Source organism: Dermacentor silvarum, chromosome 10, assembly GCF_013339745.2.
Source record: "Dermacentor silvarum isolate Dsil-2018 chromosome 10, BIME_Dsil_1.4, whole genome shotgun sequence".
Classification (NCBI taxonomy): Eukaryota; Metazoa; Arthropoda; class Arachnida; order Ixodida; family Ixodidae; genus Dermacentor; species Dermacentor silvarum.
Genome location: NC_051163.1, coordinates 30192781 through 30209522, shown reverse-complemented (window position 1 = coordinate 30209522; position 16742 = coordinate 30192781).

The window sequence follows — 16742 nt, the reverse complement described above, 5'->3', positions numbered from 1 at the left end:
TATTTGGAGCTAACTCTTCCTCTTAAGTGAAAATTGCGTGGCCGGCTGCCACTGAAATCTAACTTTTACTGACCTAAATTTTAGAGAACAAAATTTTTCATATTGTGGCCGCAGTTGCTTTTAGGATACCAATTCTTCGCTCCTGGTGCATTTTAATCGGAAAAGCAGAGCCGACCCCAAGCGAAAGCTTCTGTAACAAACACGAACCATGATATCCCATTATACGCAGCACATCCTCCAAGCTCTTCCGCTAAGAATATCGACTTAAATAAGTTGAGTGGCGTTCTGATTGTTTCGGTGCACAGAATACTCTTATCTTCATGTTCGCATTTTTACCTTGAGTATAAAGCTTGTAAATGTTGTTTTACTGTCGCAAGTTAAGCCAGAGTACGCTAACGCATGTAGCGCTTACGTTCTCACATCGTGTATTGGTTGAATAAACTTGCCTTTGTTAGTTGTATCAACTATCTCGCACCTTCTGAGCATTCAGTCACAGTGCGCCTCGAGGCCCATCAGAGGTCGTAGAATCAGATTATTAACTCATTTTTCTATGTTGAGGAAATGTTATCTTAAAAAGATACATGTAATTAGGCGGAATGCAAAAAATAACCTGAGTACCTCCAAGCGACGGCAAATAACATAACCTTGGTTCTGTCCAGCTACGTGAAATTTGCATATTTTTAATGTTTGGCTAAAGTTACGTAGAACGCCCTGATTATAGAGCAGATTGAACGCTCATTTTGAAATTTATATAGGCAGCGATGGTTATCAGGAGCGGTGAACTCAACGGATATGCAACTGTCGCTCTTCTATACAACGCGTTTTGCAGCTTATATACAGTAAACCATGCGTGCCTGTTGGCCGCCATAGAAGCAAAACACGGAAACGCCCACCACGCCAGCCACGTGATTCACGTGATCCACGCGACCGCGAATGGCACTATCTCGGGGATAGGCCCGCATTTCATCCCGCCACCTCGGGGACCATGCCCAGTTTACTATTGCACAAGCTCTTTAGCAAAGTACTACGTCCGGCTATGTTGCCTCCTCTTGTTTCTTTTGTTGGTTTTTAACCTTGCGCCGCACATTCTTCTTAAGCGATACACAATCTGTAGTCACGACGAAATTGCTTGGCGAGGAACCGACCGGGCACACGCGTTAACTTCCGGGAAACAAGACACGAAAAGCTTCGCTGTAATAAAGAAATTATGCTCCTAATGACGCATACATGTTGCACTGGGTACGTTTATGTACGTTTTGTTCTTTAGCTCATAATTAGGTGTAGAGAACTGAGCCGGCCACCCGCACACGTCTGCAGGGGTAGCAAAGATGGGCATACATATGAGCCGGTTCCTTATATGAGTGGTGTGAGGTGTTTCAGCCATTGGAGCTATGCAAAATTAGCAGCAGCCACGGTCAGAAAAGTCCGTGAGGGACAAGAATTGCGCAAACTCTTCAGCCTCTAGTCAATGACTTCGCTAAGCAGCTGCTATACCTCGCAAACCCTTAGCCGTGACCTACCGACCCCCGTCATGTGACCGAACAAATGCTCGTGGATGCAGTAAACGTCAGTATCCGCTGCCCGAGAACGGTTGTCACTTAGTGCCTCCGTAACAGGGTAACACTTATCCGTCACGTGACCTATTCACGTTATCACTGACGTGCTAAACTTCGAAGTTCTCTGACGCGTCAGATGTGTTAGTCAGCAACAATCACTCCAAGTACGTACAAGCTCGGCTACGCAGCGTAACAGCTGGGTTCGAGACGGCCCTGTTTCTTCCTGCGTGAACATCGGCTTCATCCACCAAGTACCGGTTTGGATCAGAAAGACACTAACAAGTACGGCAAGCCTTTCCTACTTTGTATGCTACACCCACTGCTGTCAATAAGCCCACGTAATGAACCCATATGCTGCAAGCATTCCGGCATGAATGGTGAGAGACCGCGATCACGTCCGCTTGTCCCCTCACGTTAACCGCTATCACGAGGCCTGCCGGATAGTATACTCCAAGCTACTTCGTCTGGTTAGAGCACCCAGAAAGGAGTAAGAAATATCGCTGCCACGGTAAATCTTGCGCGAGGAAGAAGATAAGAAACACGACAAAGGGCGGATGTGGCGCAGCCTCGGGGGAGCCATTAGGCGCCTTCCTGAGGTAATACGAGTTCTCGCGAGAGCGTCGCGGAGAAATATATACGCCACCGGGCGAAGGTATAACGTAACACGTAACTTGGATGCTGCGGCGAAGTTCCGTATCACTGGGCGTGCCTAGTTGGATCAGCCCTTGCCGATTCTCTTTTTCGCTTTCTCCACATCATCGGCGCCGTGGGTGTAATAAATGCTGACGCACGGGGTGCATTACGAGTCAAGACGTCTTGCCGCGATGCTGCAATCCCGCGATCATCGAATTTTGCGAGGCTGGAGCGCGTAACACTCTAAGTCAGAAGTTGATGGTTATTGACGCGGCTGCATGACGACCACTTGCGTGCATTTTCCGCACACCGCCTTCTTACGGCGGCGGGTGTTATGGGCTCACTTTCCCTAGTCGTTCTGATATCCGCCAGTGTCTAGCGCTGGAATCGCTTGGCCGTAATTATGTATAAAAAGAAAACTGCGCAGCAGTGCACCACGAGGGTTTCCAAACTGTGGAGCTGACAGAGTGCGAGTCAAATATTCTAACTCTCAGCAACTCCGCTGATGCTGCCGTAAGGAATGTTGCTCCTGGGCAGTACTCTGCCTCGTGATCTCAGCGCTCGTATAAAGATCGTCCGACGCCCAGTTCTGCCAAATTATTCACACTACGTGTAAACGAAGCTAAAATATAAATGAAGCCAGTGGCAAGGAAAGAAGAGCAGATAGGGGAGAGGAGGAAGAAATGTTTGTGCATTTCCCCTTCTTCGCCGCCAGGGAACGCCGCACACACAAATGATCGACGATGACTCGGACTGGAGGCACCAATTGATAAACTGTTCTTCTCGAAAGGGAAGACAAGTGATGCTAACCTTAGTACTTTTTTGCAAAAAAGACATAAGTTCACTGCTGCTCGACTTTAACTTAGTTATTTCAGCATGTCTAATATAGAAAATTAGTTATAGCATGTCAATTTAGATAAAGAAAGGTAATTAGCCAACCTGTTAAATTAAATGCCCGGACATTGCGATTGCTCGCGTAGGTAATATCCACGTCTTCAAGAAATACACCTTGAAAAGCGGAACAGAGCTATCTTTTACAAGCGATATTATTATTGTGTACAATTAAGAAAATACAGCATTATGACGAGATTTCGCTCCTTCCGACACTGATTTATCCTGACGCCACGTCCGCAGATAGTTGGTTGTCGGTTAATACACCGTGACATGGCTCTACCCACTAGGGATGTTTTTATGAATTGGCCGGCAGCAAAAAAAAGAAAAAAAATACAAACTAGGAGACAAGTTTGAGCTGTCTTCACGCTTCGTCATTTCAGCCTTTCACACCCTCCTCACCCTCATCTCTTTTTACTAACGCTGTTACCAGTTCTTCACAGCAATATGTCTAGCGAAAGGAGCACTTGACGTCGACGCAATGTATTGCCTGATGAGGCAGACATTAGCCAAATGTACTCGATGACAACGCCAGATTTCTGTAAGAGCTCATCCAGCAAAAGCGTACAGCACTTCCAATCCCGTGACTCCGCTATCAGAAACATAGTTCCCCGACAAACGCTGATATCGAAACAAGTTTGCTTTCACAGTGACGTCACGCAAATGAGCAAACTCCAATAGCCGGTGAATCTATAAAAGCCGCTTTGAGTGGAACGTCAGTGTACTTGGCACTGAATTCTATAGTTGAAGGAAGCTTTCATGTTTTAGGCTTCCTACTATGACTACACGGCTTCATGTTTAACTATAGGAAGTCATATACTGCAGCAGGCTGTAAGAAGCCTATAGGGTCCAGAATTAGCGGCATAAAGGAAGCTCGCGCATCAACGTAACACCGACATGAAAGGAAAACCTGTGGTTAGCCCTTATAGCTATCAACGCAATTCTGTGCAACGCAACCATAAAACAAATTTACCCAACCTGTCAGACATCTGGCATGAAAGACAGCGTCACCTACGCATTTTAACAGCGCCTTCGTCTCTAGAGGCAGTTTTTGGTATGAGTCACGAAGTCACGTACCTGCTGCATATTTTTAAGCCTGTTGTACATCACGCGAGTCCTGCCTTCACGTGCCTCTTGCGCTTCCTTAAGTAATGAATTCTAATTGCGCGAAGAACTACGCAGGCTTGCATAGCAACTTAACGGGACTCAATTAGCTACGTGAAACGTTTCGACCACATATTTTATTCCTCTATCTGCAGCAGTAGATTTAGTATCGCTTACGTGCTTCAGCGCGGTCCGGTACGGCATCAAAGTGCAATGATTTTCGCTAATAATGTAGCATTAACAATTAGCCCACAAGGTATTTAAGACGCGCACCACTGCCGACACAAAGCCAAACCGGTTTCCGCAAACTTTCTTCGGGATACTGCCGTTGGGTCTTCTGCAGGAATTGTTTGAAAAATCGACCCCTACATTTACATTCTCCTTCCTCTTTCTTCTCACACCCATGCTCAAACACTGAACAGCTATGAATTATGACATGACCGCTATGTGCCGAAACTCCTTCGAAATTCCTATCGGCAAATGTCTCCGTTGTTTTGCAGACAGCAGCGGCCCGAACTCCCCGCTTCGCCTGAACGTTCTCGAAGGCGAGCAGACGTCCCTTCCGTGCCCCATCAACTTGGCGACCCGCGAGCCAATCTCTGCCGTCTGATTCCACGTCTCAACCCACACCAACGCCTCCTCTAGAAAGATGCCTGCAGCGTCGCTCGCTCACCCATTGAAGCCGTCGTGCCTTGAGTTGCGGTCGGTTGTCACCAGATCGCGCCAGCTATACTTCCCTATCTCCGCCAAGGGGGTTGGGGTGGTGTGGTGTCATGGAGGAAGAAAATAAAGGAGGGAGCATTACATCACGCAGCCAGCCTTGGCAAGCGAACGCTTCGTGTAGCCAGCAGTGGTGGCCCAACACGTGACCTCTTGCGTCGAAATCACGGAGAATCGAGATTTGCCGACAGGTTTGGTTGCCGGTAGTTTTTATTCGGTACGCGCTCGGCCGGTAGCTGCTCACATACAGGAAGGAAAAAGATTGTTCCTTGTTTTGTGTTTTCCTTGGTTTTGTTTTTGTTTATTTCAAGAGTTTCAAATGGTTTCGAATGAGCATTGAAAAAAAATCAACCAGGAGTACTGAAACCTACCGCGCGCTCTGACGTATCCTCCGTACTGTGACGTTTTTATCACATGTTGGGCCACCACAGTCAGCGACAATCGCGTTGCGGCATGCTCCCTCCTATATTTTCCTTCCTCCATGTGTGGTGTCGCGGCGGTAGCGGCGTCGGCGGCCATGCGGTGGTGTGCGCATGCGTGCATGTGTGTTGCAAGTGACCACCGCAAAGATCGCTATCCACCACCTCAAGTGGAAAGGAGGAAAGGGGGAAAGGTAAGGGCAGCAGGTTTTTGGCGCACGCGGCAGGCATCTTTCCAGAGGAGACGTTGCCCACACCTACCAGAAATACGGTGGCTCGTCTTACTACACCAGGCGAAGAGAGTTTACGTGATCGAAGCGCCACATTGTTCGTCCGCAACGGCGTTGGGAGGAACTATCTGTCCGATGGACTGAACGCACTGGAAGCGGCCGTCGTGGTCGGGCGGGGCATTCTTCTCGTTACTGAGCAAACCTCCTGGTTTGCCGATCAACCACTTGGAGCGCTCTGACAGCGGGAACTACGTCTGCAACGTCAGCTACCACGACAACGTTACTTCCGCCGCCGTAGGGGTGTCGGAGTTTCGCCTGGAGCTCTTCGTGGCCGGCGGGTGATCGGCAACCATACCTAAAGTGCCAGTTTTTCTTTCAATACTTCCCTTACACCCTACAAGTTAAATTGTAGGGTGTAACAGAAAGCTTTATATATATATATAACTCGGGGCTAACTACAGTTTCCCTCTTCAAGTCCATTCGAAAACAAAACAATCGTATTCTAAGATTTAACAGCACGTTATAGGACCCATGGTGGTCAAAATAATTCTGGAGTTCCCACGAAGGCGTGCCTCATAATCCGATCCTAGTGATGACACGTAAGATCCCAGAATTTAGTCTTTTTGTTAGATATATTTAAAATGCCCAAATGCACTCATGAGAAAGTTGCCCGACCCATTTGAATGACATTTCTTGCATTTCAGGCAAAAAGTAAAATTTGAGCAAGTGTAGGCACCAGATTTGCACCGAAGAAGACCTCGTACTTTTCGCAACACATTGTCGGATATCGATCAGTTTTAAAAACTAGAAAGTTACCGCAGTTCTGTAACCGGCGTCTGTGCGGATCTGAATTATCTCGAAGAATGACTTACCACCTCATGCTCTAATTAACTGCAGTGCGCAGAAAGATGCGAGGCAGGAGTGCTCTCTATAAAGTGTTGTTGTGCTGACACACTGCCGCCCGTTCGCACAGCGCTCGTCCTGTGTGATTACGTTTTGTGTGGACTTCGTTTTCAGCACTGATTCAAAGAATGCATCGATTCCAACTCGGCCAGCTTCCCACCTTACGACTATACCGAAATTCTCCGATATTTTTGGGACTTCGAAGAACACGAAGAGATGTAGTTATTACCCCTCATTCTTAAAAACGTTTGCACGCGTTGAGGCTTATCTTCTTTCTGAACAATAATCATCTATCTTGCGCACCTATCCTTTCTTTAACGTTGCGCGCCCGATACATCAAGGTCACAAACGGTGTGCGCATTATCAGCGTGACATAACATTCTCGACAGGAAAGTAGTCAGGACAGTGTTTTCAAGGAAGGAAAAGCAGGCATGGCAGATTATTATTCCCTCTAAAAAAAAAAGGTTTTGCACCCTTTAGGTCGTATCCATATCCCCAAACAATAAATCGTCGTCTGCGTTGCTTGCCTTTCCTTTCTTGAAAACTCAGCGCTCACTACTTTCCTGCCGAGAATGCTGCGTCACGTTGATAACGCACAAGCCTTTCGTGACTAGGTAGGTACCGGGCTCGCAGCGTTAAAGAAAGGAACTGCGGACAAGATAGATGACGATCATTGTTTGGGGACAAGATACGCCTCAAAGGGTGAACTCTTTTTTTAGAGTGTTGTTGTGGGACAAGATACGCCCCAAAGGGTGCAAACTTTTTTTTTAGAGTGCTGTTGTGGGGCAAGATAAGCCCCAAATGGTGGAAACTATGATAGTTCCCCTTCTAAGCGGAGTAACTTGCCTAAGACTTAGGTCCTCAGGACGAGATCTCCTCCTTAGATTGATTATATGTAGCTTTCCTTTGCCTAAACTGGCTTGGAAACTCCTGTTTACGTGCAAATAAAATTTCCTTCGAATTTCCGCACGCGAGAACTTGTTGAATGCTATGGTGGTTCCCAGTGGAGCTTAAAGAACCGGGAAAAGCGGAGTACGTCTTTTTTTGTTTTCTTTTTTAATGCCTACTTAGGGATGCTCAATGCTCAACTTCCCTTGGGGGTAATCAAGATTGCGTCGTGTGCAAAAAGAGGCATTTACGAATATTTAAAGCGAGAAGCGCAGCCCCTCTGCCTTCACTTCTCTGTATAAAGTTGCCACAGTGTTCGCGAGAATCCGCACTATATATATATATATATATATATATATATATATATATATATATATATATATATATATATATATATATATATATATATATATATATATATATATATATATTAACGAAACACCACACAGGCAGGACCAGTTTTTCCAGTGCACATAGAGGAATTGACTGGGATTAGGGAGTGACGCGCAGCTGTGTGCACAAATTACCGGAAGGCATTGTAAGTCGTGCCCTTGCTGGTAGGTCGTATATAAGATACATGAGAGCGGCTTTCGCTTGCAGTCATCACTGATTTTGAAACATACGGGCGCATGCGCCCTTCTTTATTGTTACCGTTTCTTCAACCTTCGCCACCGCTTAATGAGTTCATCGCATTGCTTAGCTTTCCAGCGTAATTACCGCATTCAAGGCACCTAACAGATGCAAATGCGATATTTTATATGCCTTATTATTTGTTTTGTTTATTAACTGCAGAACATATGAAAAATTTGGAGTAATATATCGAAACATAGAGACATGGGAAGGGATAACTCTTGAGCGCCAGCTACACAGTAAAGTACTTTAAGCCCTTAAAAATGAATAAGGGTGTAAAACGGTCAGTAACCCCAATCGTCACATCTTGTTTGCATGTAAGGGCTTGAGTTATAGATCAGCGTATCCAAAATGCACTATCCAGGCAAGAACAAAGAAAGAGAACAAAGCAAGAAGTAATTATCAACCAGCCCCGGACGCACAAGCACAAGCCGCAGGTACACAAATACTGCGACTAAATTGGCGTTGACACCATCAGGATAGTCCAGTACACGAGACAGTCAGCCATCACACCAGAGGGAGCAGTCCACACAAGTGGTTTCAGGTTACATACCTATTTGCAGCATCCATATATGCACATGAACATGACCAAAAAAAAAACACAACTCAGCCGCAATCAGAAGATTTTCAAAAAAAAATTGAAGAAAGGACAGTCCAGAAAATACATATCACTATCAGCTAATGTCACTCATAGGCAGTGCTCCAGTATACATATTTACAACGAAGACTGGATGGCGGGTTCTGTGTCGTTGTTTCTGTTCTTGGTTTTACTTTATTGGTGAAAAAATAAAACTAAGACATGTAGTCACCCTATAATGGTGACGGCTACTCCTTTTTATGTAATAGCAGCAATATTAATATAAAAAATGCTGTAAGATGAGAAGCAATAACGTTATGGGGTCAAAAACTCTAGAGCATACAGATCAATACACTCGCGAACTTACAGAAAATAAAAAATGAAGGCAAGTTACACCACACTGAGTTGTAATTGCCCTCGTCGTTCTTGACGCATCCTTGGTGCTCGCACTTCAATGTGTATTGCATCCCCTGTGGTGGCTTAGTATAGATAGCTATGGCAGTTTACGGTGTGATAATTTCTTAAGTTATACGGATTTTTAAAAAAAAATCACTGTTGCAGATAACAGAATTCTAGTTCTTGAGCTCAATCATTTAGAAAGACAGACATTACTCAAACGAGGAATCGATAAAATTAGCCAACTAATTAACCGTGCTTCAATAATTAACTTCTTAATTATTACTGTACGGCACAAGGACAAGAATTATATCTGCGAAAGGTGATTTTTGAAAAACCTGTAAAACTTAAAAAAATATCGCCCCGTATAAGGCTGAGAGAGAGAAAGATCCTGAACACACTGTCGCTGATACCGTTGCCCGTCCCGACGTGCACATTCCTTCGAGAGCGGAATGCAACTATACTCTCGTGTTTGCACTTGCCATTAGGTGCATTCTAATAGGCGGTCAAAATTAATCGTTGATGCTAATGTCAGACCAAACGAAATATAACACAAACCCGCGAATCGGCCAGGGTCTTGCCGTTGTTTACGGTAAAGCACACCACTCAACTGCACAAGTGGGGAGTATGCACACAGCTCATAAGGGTTACTGCGTTCGGAGTGCATTTCCCGATCGCCGTTATAGCAAATTGGCAACAACCAACACAGCAATTATTCGGCAGGAAACCATCGCGTTTTTTTTTTTCTTTTCCCCATCGAAAGGCACGTACAACGACAAGCTGAACCGAACGCTTGCAGCCGAACTGAAGGCGTCAGCAGCTTAGGAGGCTTCACGCTGGGGATAGCCGGGAGTGGAGAATGTTCCGGAGCAGATGCAAACACGAAGCCGAAAACAGACCAAGTGTGAGGTCTTCTATGCAACCCGAATTCAAAAACCAGCAAAAGCAACAAAAAGTCCCGAGGGTCAATCTTCGAGGATAGGTCAGTAGGGGTGAAAGGAACGAGACGAAAGCCTGTGGCATCTTGGGAGCGCTAAGGAGGATGGCATTGGCAGCTATGGCGACGCGTTCAAGGAATTGCACGACGCTGCCATTGGCGCTGTCGGTGACCCGAGGGTCAGGAAGCGTAGTTATTGGTGCTGCCCTGGAGCATCGCGACTGGAACCTCGAAAGTACCGCAACCGCCAGAGCGCCTGCAGGCAACACTGCGCTGTTGTTGCCAGATTTGGTCCAATGCGTCTCTCCGGCGGTAGCAGCTCAGCTGTGTAGCTTCGCTTTCAGCGGTTTACGTCATCGCAAATCGACACGCTTCATTGTCGTTTAGATAAAAGATAAGATGATGCGTCTATAATGCGTGCGAAGCAGTAGAGGTAAGTACGATCCGAAGATCCTTACAGGCGCCCAATTGCATGAAGCGAGACCACCGACAGGGCGGGCACTCGAGCGGCAGTCCTTTCGTTTGTTATTCTTCGCGATAAGTTTAGTGCTCGTTGGGAAGCTATCCAAGGAGTATACTAAATTGCTCGACAACGCACATAATTAAGCAACGTTACTCGTGTTTTAAGAATTTCATACGTCGCAAGCCTACGTGAACCTCAGGTTTGTTTACATTGACTGTTTTACCCTCGTAGTTAACTCGTAGCTATTCAACGCGTTGCGGAAATTGCGAGCAGCACTTCTTCGGGTTTTCTAGGCGTGCTACAGTCAAGAACGGCACCATGGCTGTCGCAGTGGGCCCTATGAAATCCACAAATAAAACCGTATTTCGCTTAGCTAGATACGATTTAAATTACACGTACTCGGAAAGTGACGCATTCAATTGTGCGCCACCCGTTGTAAATGCAAAACGAACCCAATACTCGTGTGGCACACAGGATTTTTTAGGCTGACTAGGCATCAAGCGCTACGACGCATCGTTTATAAGCGTAGACCTAATCGCTTTCTAACATGGCTACTGATTTACCCGCACTCGAAACGATTCATACAGATCGACTTCAATTAAGATAAACAGTCCCTGACTACAGTAGAAGAAAAGGGATGCTAAAACAGTTATCCAGGCCACGTTCTAATTATTTTAAGCAGTCATAAACAGCACCAAATGAGCAAATGTATATTTTAATATTCGACATCGACAGGTCGATAGATCTTTATTGCAGTGGTTTTCTCCCTACAATGTTATTTCTTACACAGCCGCCCGCATTGCGATGCTCTTTGAGTGGCATTTTGCTCGGTTCTGCATATCTCCTCGCCTTGTTTGGCCAAGGCAAACCGCAGTCTACAAAGCAAACGCGTGAAGAAGCGTCTCGATCACATTATGTCATTTACGCAGTTCGATGATACCGCACCATCAAGTCCACGTAGTGGGAATGAAATTGTCGCGCTTTATTCTGTGCTGCCAGATAGCACGGCGATTGCTGTCACTCTTTCCACTTAATTGGTATCGGGCAAAGCACTTTCTCGGACTCCCGGTGGTTACTGCAGCCGAAAGCGCGGCACCTGAGCATTTCTTTGTATTTATATGACATATGGCCTAAATTATACAAAATTAAAACTCCGACCTCGTCGATGGCTCATACGTGCGGCGTGTGCGAGCGGTGTATTTGTCTGCTTGCGCGCTCCGGCGCGGCGTGGACCATCTATGGCCGAAAGTGATCACCTGACGGCAACTGACCAAACGCCGGCGCGGCGGCCGTGAGGTTCCGTATGACGTCAACGGCGATTAAATCGTCACCGCCCTTCGAACGCTATATGTGCGAGCGAAATGGTGCGAGGGACGCGCGCTTTCACGGGGAGCGAACGCACGTCGGAGAGCAAACGCGCGTTCTGCGCCGTGCTTCCTGAAGGGCTGCGTCTCTTTCTTCCGTTACAATCACCATATATAGCGAGCAAACGTGACTTCTTCCGTGGCGCGAAATGCCGTGGGGGGATGGGAGGGAGGGAGGGGAGGCGACGTTTAGCTGCGGCACCAAATGCGTATCTATATAAAAAAGTTGTCGCAGTTTCACCTGAAAGGTGAAGCATCAATTGCGATAGCAAATTTGTAGAGAGATATACGGAGTAATGATATTAGCTTTATCAGCTGTATAAACTTGGACATGCAGCAGCACCGGCAACGCGCCGAACTGTTGTCGACGCCGTCGGCATTTTGCCCGCGTTCGCTCAAAATGCGTGCGGCGTTGGTGACTGTTGCCGGAGCCTCTGATATAAATAGGCACTTGGTGCCGCAGCTAAACGTCGCCTCCCTTCCCTCCCCCTTCCCCCCCTCCCCCACGGCCTCTCGCGCATCGGAAGAAGGCGCGTTTGCTCTACATATATGGTGATTGTAAAGGAGGAAAGAGACGCCTACTTCTGCAGCCCTTAAGGCTCGTTCACACCGGAGGCGGAGCGGCAAAGCGGCCAAGCGGGCTTTTCAAAGCGGCGAGGCGGCGACCGCGCGGGCCTGTTCAGACCAGACGGCTTGCCTGGCTGCCCGCGCCGCCGAGGAGGCGGAGCATCGAGCGCTTTCGCGGGGGACGTGTCGCCATCTCGTGGCACCGGTCGACCGCCCGTGCCCAGATCTCGCGCCGAGATACACCAGCGCCACCGTCGTCTGGCGTTCTGATTGGCTGCGGCAAAGCGGCGAGCTTGGGCTTGCGGCAAAAAATCGGTCCGGGGGCGATCGGACTAGCCGCCTCGTTTTCCGCCCGCTTTCGCCGCCTGGAGAGGAGGTTTTCCCCGCTTTGCCGCTTGGCCGCTTGGCCGCTTTGCCGCTCCGCCTCCGGTGTGAACGAGCCTTTAAGGAAGCACGGCGCAGAACGCGCGTTTGTTCTCCGCCGTGCGTTCACTCCCCGTGAAAGAGCGCGTCCCTCGCGCCCTTTCACTCGCACATACAGCGTTCGGCGGCGCGCGGCCACGATTTCATCTCCATTGACGTCATACGGAACCTCACGGCGACGGCGACGGCGACGCCGACGGCAGAAATCTGCTTTTGAGTGTCCATATAATTGCTATCGCAATAAAAGGTTGCGAGGCGAGAAGGTAGGTAAGATTTCCGACGCTGCTCGACGAGTGTCCCATTCTGATCCCGTCGAAACCCTGCGAGCCGCCCCCAGAGGCACCGGCAACAGTCACCAACGCCACGCGCGTTCGGTGCGAACGCGGTATAAAACGCCGACGGCGTCGACAACAGTTCTGTGCGTTTCTGGTGCTGCTGCATGTCCAAGTTTATACATCTGATAAAACTACTATCCTTACTCCGTATAGCTCTCCACTAATTTGCTATCGCAATTGATGCTTCGCCTATCGGGTGAAACTGCGACATTTTTTTATATAAATACGCATTTGGTGCCGCCGTTAAACGTCACCTCCCCTCCGTCCCTCCCTCCCGTCCCCCCACGGCCTTTCGCGCGATGAAAGAAGTCGAGTTTTCTCTATATATATGGTGATTGTAAAGGAGGAAAGAGACGCTGAATTCTTCAGCCCTACAGGGAGCACGGCGCAGAACGCGCGTTTGTTCTCCGCCATGCGTTCGCTCCCCGTGAAAGCGCGCGTCCCTCGCGCCCTTTCACTCGCACATACAGCGACCGGCCACGCGGCTACGACGGCAGAAATCCGTTTTGAGTTTCCATGTAATTGCTATCGCAACAAAATAGCCCTAATATAAACAACTGTGCCCTACTGTATTAACGGCACACGACTGCAGAAATGTTCAATTCCTCGCGCTACATAGTATGATCCGCATAGCGTTACCCTACTGCTTTGGAGTCAATGCTTCAATAATGCTTAGTGCACGCTACCGTACTCATTCGCCGTAACGACTCTGGTTATACTTGACCATTTTTATCAAATGTTGCATCTGCAATTTCGGCGACTCACCTAAGGAGCAAAACTAATGAAGGATTTCCATCACACCTAGCAACTTTTAGTGTAATACCAGATTCTTGTGATCGCGAGCCATATAATTGAGTTCCGCTTAAACTTTATATCAGCGTTCTGTTAATATATAGGGTCCAAGGAGGTTAAATTTTTTTTGCAACCTCCTTGATATAGGGTCCCACAAACAAGAAAATGGACAATAATCTCTTGAAGTTAATTAAGCTGCAGTTGCTTTACTGAAATTTACTGAAAGTTTCGCCCGATGGCTAAAGCACTGACAGCAATAGCGCCTGAACTGCTGGGACGATGTTGTAACTGTATGCGGGTGCGACATCATGGCGCGAAGCAGCACGCATGGCAACTCGAGTTGGGTAGAAGAAACAGACCCCCTGACAGATACCAGCGTCATGAGCGCCGCCAGTGGCGTTGCAGGCATCGCACTAGGAGCTATACTCTATGTCAGTAGTTTCGTGCCGCACTGTGGAAGCTACACGAATCTTTAGCCAATAGGAAGTTCTAATGCCCTTCGACATGTGCTCATTCGCGCCGCGTCGTCTGCTCAGCGTCTGCTTGCCATCCTGTAGGTACATGCTCCATGGTTGGTGGATTGACGCAAGAAATGTTTTAACACCGTAACCGTAAGCGGCGTTTACATGCATGTGACAGTAAAGTCCCTATATAAGAAAAGTACCGCCATCCTTTGATAAACGCCGCTTCTCTCTCTCCTGTATCTCCGATTGGACGATGATAGCGCGCTTTTCACTTCTTTATATACTTTTTTCCGCCTCAGAGCCATGTTGAAAGTCCTCAGCGCAGCCGCAGTCGCCGGCGGCGGCGGCGGCGCGCGCCCGGCCTGAAAGCTTCAACGTAGACTTTCTAGGTGCGCCACCATCGACTTGGCTTTCGCAAGCAAAAAGTAAAGAAAAAAGCAAGCGCTTTAGGAGAGGAGGCTGCGGAGGAAAGAGTAGATGGCGATACTTTTCTTATATAGGGACTTAATGTGACAGCGGAACTTCGCTTCACCTGTACGCTTTCGCTGCTGCTGACTTGCAGCCTTCATAGCAAGCAGTGAGGGCGAAATTCCTTAGAAATGTTCATATTCACCACAGCGTCCGCTCGGCGTCTACTTACCGTACCGTACCATACTACGTATGGTACCATACAACGTACCGTACCATACTATAGAGCGAGGTAGTAAATTAATGATGCAGTGAACAATTGGGCCTTTCCAGCGTTCTTCATCATCAACGCATCACCAGTGCTAATGATGTTGCGCCATCAGCTAACTAGAAATCAAACCAGTTTTACGGCTCGGCGCCGTGTCTGTAGTCTTATTAGCGTGAAAACAAACAGCTCTCTCAATTAGTACGACAAAACTGACCGAATGCTTTGACCTCAGCGCGATGACGTATTTTGTTACTTGTTTCTTGCTGACAGGGCGGAGAGCCAGTACCAAGCGCGAATTCGGATTGAAGCCGGTGGTCAGCGCTGTATGGGTGCCGCCATGTCGCTAGATAATCACGGTTTCGTTGGCAATTACGGTTACCGGTGGTAACTACGCCAGTAATTAGGGGTACACGACGTGCATGAGCAAAGGTCATAAAATGGCACGTACCACTGTGCCGTATCATGTATAGCAAAGAAACATACAAATCCCTAGTGCCAAAAATAATCAGCCAGTTAAGTACGGAACTATGATCCGCTACGCAAGGATATTGCCTGTGTACGCATCGTACCTTCGGCAATGCTGCAAGGTACTTGTGAGATGAAGTATAGGAAGCTGACCAACCAGAATGCGAACACAGCAACAAAGAACGTTAAACGGAAAGTGAGAGTGGCTGGGACAATCGCCTAGGTTCAGGCAGTGGTAAAGAAGGAGGCTACGAATAACCAAGATGAGAAAGGCAATTCAGGAGAGAAATTTTTTATTACTCATGGGGAAGATTTTTTTTAAAGAGAACTCAGAATGCCTTAGAACGGGAAGTTATAAAGCGAGTTACACCAAGAAAGATGAAGCGTGTGCTTGCTGCGGTAAAGCTAGGGAAACGATGGAACATGTTATATTAGAATGTGAAGATATCTACCTCGATGTAGGTTTAGTTTCCGCTGGTATTCTTGAAGAGCTGGGGCTTGGGTATGTCATGGGAAAAGTAAACATGTCCGCAATAAAGATCAATAAAAGGCGGTTGGAGGTGTGTTGGCAGAAATGTCGAGCGATCACAAATGACGGAAGTGGACAAAACCGAATTTCCCAATAATGAATTAGAAAGCTGTTGCTCCACTTGGAGTGTCCATATAATTGCTATCGCAATAAAACAGGTTATCTGATGTCTGTGTTAGAACTTTGCAGTCAGTTTATTACGTGGAGGACCCTTCATCAATGATGGGCGATAACAAACTATATTCCACTTCTACGTAAAGGCGTGGACAGCACTTCGACGTTGCTAGAATGCACAGCGTTCAGTCTATTATCACCATCTTTATTACCATGCCCTCTTTCGTTTTAGTTTGATATATCACTTCGCGGTAGCGCACAAGAACCGCAAGACTGCCATTGAGTATGGAGCATGCGCTAGGACACTCAAAGCCTCGAAAGCCTCTCACGTGCCTAGCATCTGGAACAGAAAGGTCGAGCCGGAAAAACACTCATAGATCTTTTTTCCCCTTCTCTCAATCATATTATTTCTTACCTAAATCTGTCGCAGCACGCGAAAGGCAAGTTTTTCACAGTCTAAGTCAAGAGCATAATGCTTTTCTTGCTGTTACTCCTGAGCAAGACTGGCCCTCAAAGGCTCAAGGTTTTCCAAGAATATTAAAACGACAGAAAAGCGCGCAAAATGCCGCAGCCAAAATAATAACTCGGCTTCCGGCCCTGCGAGAGTGGATGTCCAACTAAGCTCTGGAAAACCGCCACTACAACTACTGAGGGGGATGTTCTTTA